General features: G+C 31.8%; 1 long non-coding RNA gene across 1 annotated transcript; it reads left to right on the forward strand.

Annotated features, from left to right (window-relative positions):
- The first annotated feature begins 573 nt into the window (after nt 1-573).
- LOC146997722 (uncharacterized) lies at nt 574-10,450 on the forward strand. Its single transcript, XR_015040521.1, has 2 exons — nt 574-698; nt 10,084-10,450. It is a non-coding gene; the product is annotated as an uncharacterized LOC146997722 (long non-coding RNA).
- Nucleotides 10,451-10,934: the final 484 nt, after the last annotated feature.

The following is a 10,934-nucleotide window of genomic DNA, read 5'->3' on the forward strand; positions in this document are numbered from 1 at the left end:
TAGTAATTAATATTATAGAACATGGAATGATGTTGCCTCTCATAATTTATTACAACTAACACTAATACTCTGCGACTGCATCAAAATTACTGAACCGCGCAGCCGAAAAACAATTACAGCAATAATTTCTTAGAAATAAGCTAGAAATGAGTAATGAACAATAGCCGCAACAAAAGTCCCGTACACTTCTGGTATTAATGAATGGCTTTTCTACACAGTTTTAGAATAGAGTTGAGATATATGACACTGTTTTTTATAAAAATATTTTTAAATGTCCCAACAGCTACCTTCAACCATTTGCATAAATGCAAAGTAATCTGTGAATGAGAAGTGCGAATACTGTCACACTGTATAAACTGGAATAATGAAGATTAGTAATTTGGGACAACTTTTAAGTAATTTAATGTGATGCGAAGTTTTCTGTTAGTTTCAAATGACCTGATGTAGAATTCATTTGGATCATTCGGAAAGAGAAAGTCGAATAAATTTCGATAGAACTAGTATGGGCAAAAAACGAAATGTGTAGATGTATAGCTTGCAAACGTTTTTCACTTGAATAACTCATCCACCAAATGTCTAGCAACGCATGCGCAAGTAAGGCAAATAGGTGTTGCCTAACGATATTAAAAGCTCATTTCTCATGCATATCCGGCATTATTCAATAAACGTAATTTCATGTCAGTGAAGTCTTCTTGTTGGTAAGAAATAAAATTTTCTTTCTTTTAACTATGCAAAGGTATTCTTTTTTTAATTTGGGAGAGTTTAATATATTCTACGAGCAAAATATGATTTTTAATATATTAATTTTTAACTCATGTAAAATATTATAGTTAGTGAAATACTTTTAAATTATTTAAACTTCGAAAATTTATGTACTATTTTCATACATTTATGTCTTATATAGTAACGTCCTTGACTTCTTAAAAACAAAGAGAGATCACTGAAAATGTAAAAATTAGATATGTGTAATATTCAAATAAGCAGAAGCTTGACTTTAAAAGATAAAACTGCTTTTAATCTATGATTTTACTCTTATTGCTTTTAATCTATGATTTTACTTTTATTGCTTTTAATCTATGATTTTACTTTTATTGCTTTTAATCTATGATTTTACTTTTATTGCTTTTAATCTATGATTTTACTTTTTACTTTATGATATAGATGGAAGATTGCAGATTTTACGATTGAAAACCAAATCGTAAAATCTGTTATCTTTGAAGAAAATTAACTTATTTGCCACAAATTTCTCTTAAATTTATATTTTATTCATCTCCGTTTCCGTATGCACCGGGTGACCCAAATGTAACATTTTATTTAACATTTGAAAATTCAATAATTAACGGAATAATGTAGGCAGAGAGGTAAAAATGGAGACACATTCTTGAAATGGCATGGGGTTTTATTGAGAGCAAAATTAAAAAAAAGGTGCAGAAAAAGGCTAACATATGTAGCAGAGCAGCAAAATGTCAGTGACGCCGACTGAGATTCGTGCATCAAATGGGCTGTAGTAAGAGAGAGGTGAATCAGTCCCTTCATGAATTTGTCACTTTTCTATTTTCACCTCCGGGTGTTGGTCATGGTATTATTTAGATTTATCACATCAGTAATGATCGGACCGTTTTTCTTCGAGGAAATGTACAGTTCTGCTATTCAAACTGTCAGTATGATGGAATGTTACAGAATCCCTAGTCTGGCTGATAAACACCTGTTGGAAGATATAACTTTTAGGTAGGATGGCGCTCCAACCCATACTGCTACACGTGTGAAAGATGTCTTGCACACATCGTCTGATGAGAATCGCGTGCTGAACTACCACTTCAATCATGCTTGGCCTCTCAGGTCCCCAGACCTCAATCCGTGGGATTATTGGTTGTGGGGTTACCTGAATTCGCACGTCTACCACAATTGTCAGATCTCATTAGGAATGCTAAAATACAATTTCCTACGACAGTTTCTCACCATACCTACAGATATGCTGTACAGTGCTATTCACGTCATTGTTCCTCGACTGCAGGTATTATCGATAAATGACGGCCGACATGCTGAACATTTGTTACAAAGAACAGAGTCATTGCTAAAAATCAATTGTTATGCTAATTATTGTTTCTGCTATCATATGAAGCGCTATCTGTTGGCCGTTTTAAGCACTTTTTTTGCTTTCAATAAAACCCCATGACATAGCAAGCATGTGTGTCTGTTTTTATCTCTCCACCTACATTATTCAGTGAATTACTGAATTTTTGAAGTTAAACGTACATTTTGGTCGCCCACTATATTAAACTGAAAAACCTCTAAATGGATTTCTCTATACCTATTAAAAATACATGCTTCAAACTTCATAGAAAGGTTTCTGTGGAATATATATATTTCCTTTGTAAGTCACTGTACTCTTTTAAATATTTTTATTTTAATTTTAATCGGATAGAAGGCTAATAATTTTTATTATGTAAACCTATCTTATTTTTTATGATATTCATCTATAGTACTTATTTTGTATTCGTTTTTCTTAATTTTGCACTTTAGTATTGAAGCACTTAAGAATCAGTGTGGTTATTACTATCAAAGTATCAGGTTTTTCCACTCAGAATTCGATATAAATATTTAAAATCAAGGTCGTCTACCTCCTGTTTTTTTTTCTTACTTGTACATGAAACAAGTAACCTTTAAACATGTAAATTTGCTATAACTGGATAAAATTTTAAAGGAAAAGCTACTTTTTGTAAGCCATGTAAGCAAAGTAAGCCAACTTGAAATTTAATAATTAATAAAAACTCAAAATCTTTTTGGCATTGCCTTTAAAAGAAAAAGGAGAAGGTATTTATTCAGACAAGCAATATGCTTTTCTTTCATCATGACTTAAATGTTCTGATCTAAAAAGTTAGCTCCTTAATCTTAGAAGCGAGTTATCGAATCCTTCCACATTTATCAAAATCTAGCAGATTTCAGTCGTCGATACTAATTCCGATAGTCACTAAGTATGAAGTTTACAAACATTATCTTTAATTTATATAGTTATTTATTTTCCCTATTTTTTCAATAGGGATTGCTAGTAATCCATTAGGTGCAGCAAGTGCATGATTACTTGGAAACAAATTACTGAATATATACTACTTTTATCGCATTTGAAACAAATCAATTATTTTTCCTTATATACGCTTATTTTAGACAATGAGAAGCAACTATCCTCACTCTCTAAATACTACTTGTTGCTGATATCAAGTAAATCTAGAATGTAATAAATTAATTAATCTATTTTCACAAATAATGCGCTCTTGGAAAAAAAAGAGACTATATTTCGAAGTGTATTGAGTTTTACCATTTAAAAATTACTATTAGTTAATTAAATAAAAATATATTTTTGCATTTAATTCGAAGATTCCTTTTGGTAAAGCTAATATGGTGTGATTACCGAAATAAGCTAGTTTGGCGAAATAGTAATTTAAGCTATTTGATTTGCCCATTTTCGCAATTGAAATTTAATTTAGATTACTGTACTTAAAACTGCAGAGTGCAGATTCTATTTCTTCCAAAGTTCTTTTTCTTCTTTATCTTAAACCAGACTGGCACGGCCTAATTTGTCTTATTACTAAATCTTTAAATTAAAGGATTGCATTAGTGTTTGTTTTGTACATTGTGGGAAAACCAATTATTGTTATAATTTAACATACTTGATTAATTTAGTTAATTAAAGCAGTTTCAAAATTTAACCTTCGTTACCAGTAACAGAGGGCAGACTCTAGGATAAAATTTTAGTTTCCATCTGGGAATGTAAACATTTAATTAGGAAATTTCTTTTTTCTGTATATAATTCCGTTTAAACTGAGAATAGAAAGTCACTGTAAAACATAAAACAAGATTGCTTTTAATTTGTCTAACTTTCTGATTTCATAGATTTGAACATTCCACTTTGGATGTGTGAAAAAGTCTATCTAAATACAAATTTAAAATTTAAAAAAGTTATCAGTTGTTTTGAAAATCATTAACCAGATTACTCACAAGAAAATTGAGATATACTGATTTTAAATTATATTCCTTTAATGCGCAGATTTTCCAATAGTTATTAATGATGCTTGTACCTGACATAAACAAAGTTTTGGTTCTGCATCAAAACACTTTACATTCATATAAGAGAATAATTTCGGGAACCGGATCTCACTTTCATCTTTGTTCTAAATGAGGCCCGTCTTAAATTACCCATCCAATAGAAGATATTTCAAAAACTGATCGCAAGTAATTTTGATCAGAATAAAAGAAAATTCGCTATTTTCTCTTGAAGTTCCTTAAATTTTCCTTTCTTTTACTAGCAAGTCTAAACTTCAGTATGTAATAAAATTACTTAATTATTTTAATAAGCAAATCGAAATCCATAGAAACAGTTATCATTATATTCTGATATATATATATATATATATATATATATATATAAACAGAAAGTCTGTGTGTTTGTCATCTAATAACAGTCACTGCTATAGCTATCGTCACCAAACTTTCTACAGTTCTTTTCTGGTTCGGAAAAAGGTCGACGTCTATTCTGTTCTAAACATAAATAGGTAAAGCGTATTTTAAAAGGCAAGCGTATTTTAAATTTTGGGCGTATTAAAGTGATGTGGAATATGTGTAAAGCTGAAGATTTTGTTGTTTTAAATAGATGTTTTAAATGTTTAGGCTACCACAGAAGTCTTGATTGCAGAAATCCCTTGGCTTGTTATTGCTGCTCTGGTGAGCAAAAGAGTTCAGAATGTGATAAAAAAGAAGTGCAAGTGTGTATTAATTGCATAAGATTTAATAAAAAGACGAAAAATGCAACTAAGAAAGTTGATGTAAATCATAAGCCATTTTCTGAAACTTGTCCCAGCCATACATTTATGATGAATCTTGCAACTTCAAAAATTTATTATGGGTAAGTCCGACAATTTGTCTGTTTCTTTTGTACAAATAAATTTGCACAAATCAAAATTTGCTACTCAGCAACTTATTTTATACATGGAGGCAAATGACACTGATGTCGCACTGATTCAGGAGCCGCACTTTTATAAAAGTGTTCTTCCTGGCTTTCCAATAAAATATAAAGTTTACTATGATTCCGAAGCAGAAGTTGTAAAGTCTGCTGTTATTGTTCGCAACCAGAATCTTTCTCCTTTTTTGGACTTAAATCATACAGTTTATAATACTGTTGTTTTAGATATAAAAATCAATGGATCTGACTTGACTATTTGTTCCGCTTATTTCGAGACTCAAACTAATATTGACATAGAACTATTAAAAATTTCACAAATTTTAACGATGAAAAAAACCATGCAATTTTTTATGTGGTATGGATTCGAATAGAAAATCAGCGATTTGGCATAGTACTATTACTGATGCTAGAGGAACGAAACTTAGTGATTTTATTAGTGCGAATCATTTGTTTCTACTTAATGAAAATCGCGGACCTACTTTCTGTTCCACGCAAGGCTCGAGTTATAGTGACCTTACGCTTTGTAGCTTAGGACTGCTGCCATACATTCAAGGTTAGGATATCTCTGAGGAAGATTCTCTTTCTGACCATAAAATAATTACCTTTGAACTTGTTTTATGCCGTCCGATTATATCTTCTAATTTTTGTACTTTTAATTTAAAAAGAGCGAACTGGTTTTTATTTACTGAACTTTGTAAGAGAGAATTGTGTAACTTGAATATCTTTCTTAACAGTTGCTCTGATTGTATTGCATTAGAAAATGTTGTAAACAGACTTTCTACAGTTGTTTTTAATTGTGCTTTATTTTCAATTCCGATGAAGAAAAGTAAGAAGAATGGGGTCCCTTGGTGGTCTAAGGAAATTGATTGTTATAGAAAGCATGTAAATGCTGCTAGGCGTATATTCCAGAGAGAAAGAAACTGTCTTCTTAAAAATATTTACAAAATTTAATATTTCGAATTGCGGCATAAGTACAAGGCTAAATTAGCTAATGCTAAGCTTGAGTCGTGGAGAAATTTTCTCTCAACTATTACTGTTCACAATGTCTGGAAATCTATATATAAGTATGGGGTTAAGACCAATTTTGCGAAAAGGATTGAGATTTCGGGAATTAAACTCCCGGATGGCAGTGTTACTTCGAGTTTGAGTGATACAATTGTTGCTATAATGACAAAGAATTTCCCAAGAGATAATGCGCGTGATGATAGAAATTCTCATAGAACTATGCGCATTGAGTCTGATGGACCTTATATTTCTTTTATGGACTGTCCGTTTTCTACTTCAGAAGTTAACAGTGTTATTAAAAATCTCAAGAAGAACAAATCACCTGGGCTTGACTCTCTTTCTAATGAAATGGTACAGCACTTTCATGCGGTGGATAGCACATTTCTACACAGACTTTTCAACCTTTGTTTACAATTAGCAGTTTTTCCAGCACAATGGAAGAGAACTCGGGTTGTTTTGATTCCTAAAACGTTAGATACAAGAACCCCTTATCTTGATAATATTAGATGCATTAGTCTTTTGCCTACTTTGGGAAAATGTCTTGAAACTCTCTTCATTAACAGAATAAATTGGTATTTTAGACAAAAATGCTTTTATAATGATTCTCAGTTCGGATTTACTCCTCGGAAGTCCGCTGAAGACGCCATTATTCGCCTTTGTAATATCTTGCAGTGTGCAAAGAAAATGAAGTATACTGCACTTCTTATTTTCCTGGATTTCAAAGGAGCTTTTGATAATGCTTGGTGGCCATCCATCTTAAAAACTTTAAAAGATGCTGGTATACCACATAATATCTATAACCTGCTTAAAAGCTTCTTGAACGAGAGGACTGATGAGCTTCAGCTTGGGAACGAAGCTAAGGTTTATTCTCTAGAAAAAGGCTGTCCTCAAGGCTCTGTATCCGGACCTACTCTTTGGAACATAATCATAAATGATCTTTTAAGTCATCTCGACGGTTGTTTAAAAATTGCATTTGCAGACGACTTACTATTAATTTTCCAAGGAAGGATTTTGAATAACATTCTTTTGAGAGCACAAGAAGTTCTAGATTTTGTCTCCAGTTGGGCGATTTCTCATAAACTCACTTTCAATCCTTCAAAAAGTAAAGCTATGCTTGTTCCCAGTACGTTTGATGAACAAAATATTGCTTCGTTGATGCTCGATAATTCTCCGTTGGAATTGTAGAAAATGTTAAATATCTTGGTGTCCTTCTTGACCAAAAATTAACATGGAAAAAGCACATTGAATTCCTTTCTGCTAAATGTGAAAAAATTATTAATGGCTTTCACCGAATTGCCAAAAATACTTTTGGAGTAAGCTACGATGTTAAGAAACTCATGTATAAGCAGTGTATTGTACCTTTCATTTCGTACGGCTGTCGTGCTTGGGGACATGTTCTTGCCAAGAAGGTTAACAAAAGAAATTTAAGAAAGATTCAACGGAGAATTCTTCTTCGTATTATTAGTGGTTATAGAACCTTAAGCTATGAGGCTACTTTTGTTCTTGCAGGAGTTCCGCCTATTGATTTTGAAATTGCATATAAGAATAATATTTTGGAGTCATTGGCAACTCATGCTTCGGAAGACTGTATTAATGGAATTGTCCCCTTCACTGATCTTCCTCATCCCGCTTCTTTAGAACCCATAAATTTCTGCGATTATAAAGAGACTGCTGAAATAAGTTTTCATATGGTTTTCTTTACAGATGGCAGCAAGATGAACAACAAGGTTGGCCTTGCATTTGTTCTTTTTGAAGGCCATTCCGAGATTTGTTTTCTTAGACACCGTATACGGAATGAATGTACAGTTTTTCAAGCAGAACTTCTGTGCATTTATCTTGCCGTCAAATGGATCCAGGATCATGGGACAACATCCTCAAAGTACCTTATTTGTTCTGATTCTCTTTCTTCTCTTCAACGTTTGAACAGTATTACCAGCTACGATAAATTAGTTATCGAAACCCTAGTAACTGTTAGTTCACTTAGAATTAGAGGTATTGATATCTGCTTTGCTTATGTGCGTGCTCATCATGGTTTCTACGGAAATGAAAGAGCTGATTTCTTAGCTAAAGATGCCTTAAATTTACCCATTGATATCAACATTAGCACTCCAAAGAGTTATTGGAAGTCCTTTAATTATAAAAAGCTTTTAGCTATGTGGAATGAGGAATACATTTCGTCTTGTAATGCTGAAGTCACCAGAAAGTTCCTTCCTTCTATTTACCATAGACTGAATTCCGAGTCTTTCCTCTCGTTAAATTTTAAAGTGTCTCAGTTTTTATCTGGTTACGGTAAATTTGCAAGTTATCTGTTTCGTTTTAATCTACGATCAAACAATTAATGTGAATGTTCAAAAAGAGTTCCTCAGGATGTGGAACATTTGATTTTCTCGTGCCCTACATTTGATGGCACTAGATTATGCTTACAGAACGATTTGAAAGCGTTCGGAGTGACTTAACCAGTGAACTTATCTGTTTTCGTGAAGTCCAGACTGCTGTTTTCTGCTTTTGTTCGCTTTATTTATGCATGTAATTTTTAATGTTTATTTATACATGTAACCTTTAGTTCTAGTTAACTTACTTCTGTAAGCCCCGTGTTGTACATATGTGGTGCACAGGGAGTCTGTATGTTCTGAAAGAAAAAAAAAATACCCGTATTTTTTCGACCTCAGCATTACCTTTCATAATTAATTGTTTCCTTCCCAGCTTCATTCATATTTTTACTTACAATATTTATTTGTTTTCGTATTTTACATTTTTATTGGCTTCTTAAATCCCTGTTACTTACCATCTACTATTAAACCTCCTGTTTATTATTGTTGCTATTATTATTATTACAACCAATTTTAGAAAAGAAGCTCTGGATAAATAAATAAAGATACTGAAAACTTTGATAATTATTATGTTTCCTGCGACACCGATGGAGATCTCCTGTTGGATACAAATCATATTACCTACTTTCACTTTTCTAACTGCTTTAGAGGCTGAGAGCAACATCAGAGAAAAATTGCGTTATATGGACGAACTGCTGACAGGCAACAAGCTCACGAATGAAATTTATTGTTTAGTCAAACAATTTTGTTGTTTGATGTAGATGGACTTTTGTGTTCAAATATATGTAGAACATTTTGGCTGAAAGATATATTTTGAAAACAAAATCAACCCACAAAATTGGGAAATTCTTGCTCGGATATATGTTTTCTCGTGCAGACGGGTCCTTACATACGAGTATCACGTGTGGCAAAATGCTTAATTTGATTTATATTTGAGAAACTGGACTGATCTTTGCCATACAGCTAGAGCACAAGAAAATATACAAACTTCCATTTAAAATTACTACGTATTTATGTAATGACCCAATATATACTGGATGTTGAAAAATCAAAAATCTCTCAGTTTTGTTTCCTGATAAACTTAGCACTGTAGAGCTGAGATTTTAATTCTCCAATGCATAATTTAATTAGAGAAAAATAAATAAAACTTACATTAATTTTATCACTGTAAAGTAAAATGAATAAATAAATATAAATAAATAAATAAATAAATTCCCTACTATTTTGTGCAAACATCGTGATTAATAAGCATTTTCTTTAACGAATAAATCAAAGGCGAAGATTTAATTATAAATATCCCTTTAAATGAGAACGATAGTAACTGCTGAAATGAGCAGCTTTTAGTTTTTAGCCGATCTCTAAGTTTGGTTTCAAACATCTTGAATTTAAATAGATGAAAAATTCTCATTCTAATTAATCAGTTCTGAATTTTAATTGAAAGAGATTTGCTTTTTAATCATTTCAAATATATCTTAATATTTCCAATGGATAAGCCTTAGAAACCACTCCATTCTAAATATTTAAACTACTCACCGGAATTCTGCAGTTTATCTTAAAGCAAAATAGTTTTTAAAATACGTATTTAAAGAGGAAACATGCGTAACCCTAATCTGCAAACATGCAAATGAAAAAAAAATAGAAATATGCATAAATGCATATTAATTTATTTTCGCATGCCTTTAAACTCTTGTTTGTAAATGCAGCCACATCTTGTTTATGCAACTATTGATAATTCACATATGTAACTTAATAAAGTGTATTTAGCGTAATAAATAACATTTCTTTTTACAGGAATTTAGCTGCTGTGACAAATTAGAATCTATAAGAAAGGTGCAGATTTCCATAATGGAGTATCCTACCACCCAGTTTGATTGGAATCCAGCTTCCTCCAAGACACAAACACAAAGTGGCTGCCAGAAAACCCCACATTGGATAATAATTGGCCTTCTTTATATTTTTACAGTTGTCACCATTGTATGGAATGCCAATTCACTATTCACTAAGATGTACCTTGATGACGTTCATGAAAATGCCGTCATCAGTGATGATACATGCCCAGTAGATGCTGTTTCAGTGGCGTCTTTTCTTTTTGCATATATGAAATTTTAAATACATTTTCAATGTGCATTAAAATGATTCTCTTTGTTTCAAAACCAGATATGATTGCTAGTCTTCTAATTTCTGTGTACGCGCTTGTACATTGAGAAAAGTATTTTTATCTTGCTTCTGAAGTATTCAAAATATGCATTTTGGGACAGATGTTTGTCATAAATTTCAGAAGTAGTGATAATAAAACCTGATGTAAGGTTATATTATTTTCATTTTATATATATTTCACTGCAAAAAAAACTTACCTCAATCTTTCACAACGACTGCTCTGTAAATACTGGTTATCTCACCGACATTTTAAAAGGTTTCAGTATTATTTAAATATAACACTTTCGCAAACTTCTCAAAATAATTTATGTAAACAGAAAGGTGTTGAATTCCTGTTTCAGTTATTAATTAAAAGAAATTATGCGCAAAGTAATTAAAAAACTGAAAACCATAAACACTACATTTAGTTTACAAACTTTCGAGCTCTTCCTTATCCATTGATTTAAGATGAATCGCTGCTATTTTATAGTTTCTTAAACAGAGAT

This window comes from Stegodyphus dumicola, chromosome 4 (genome assembly GCF_044657685.1).
Source record: "Stegodyphus dumicola isolate Sdum_Otavi_A_Nest chromosome 4, ASM4465768v1".
Taxonomy (NCBI): domain Eukaryota; kingdom Metazoa; phylum Arthropoda; class Arachnida; order Araneae; family Eresidae; genus Stegodyphus; species Stegodyphus dumicola.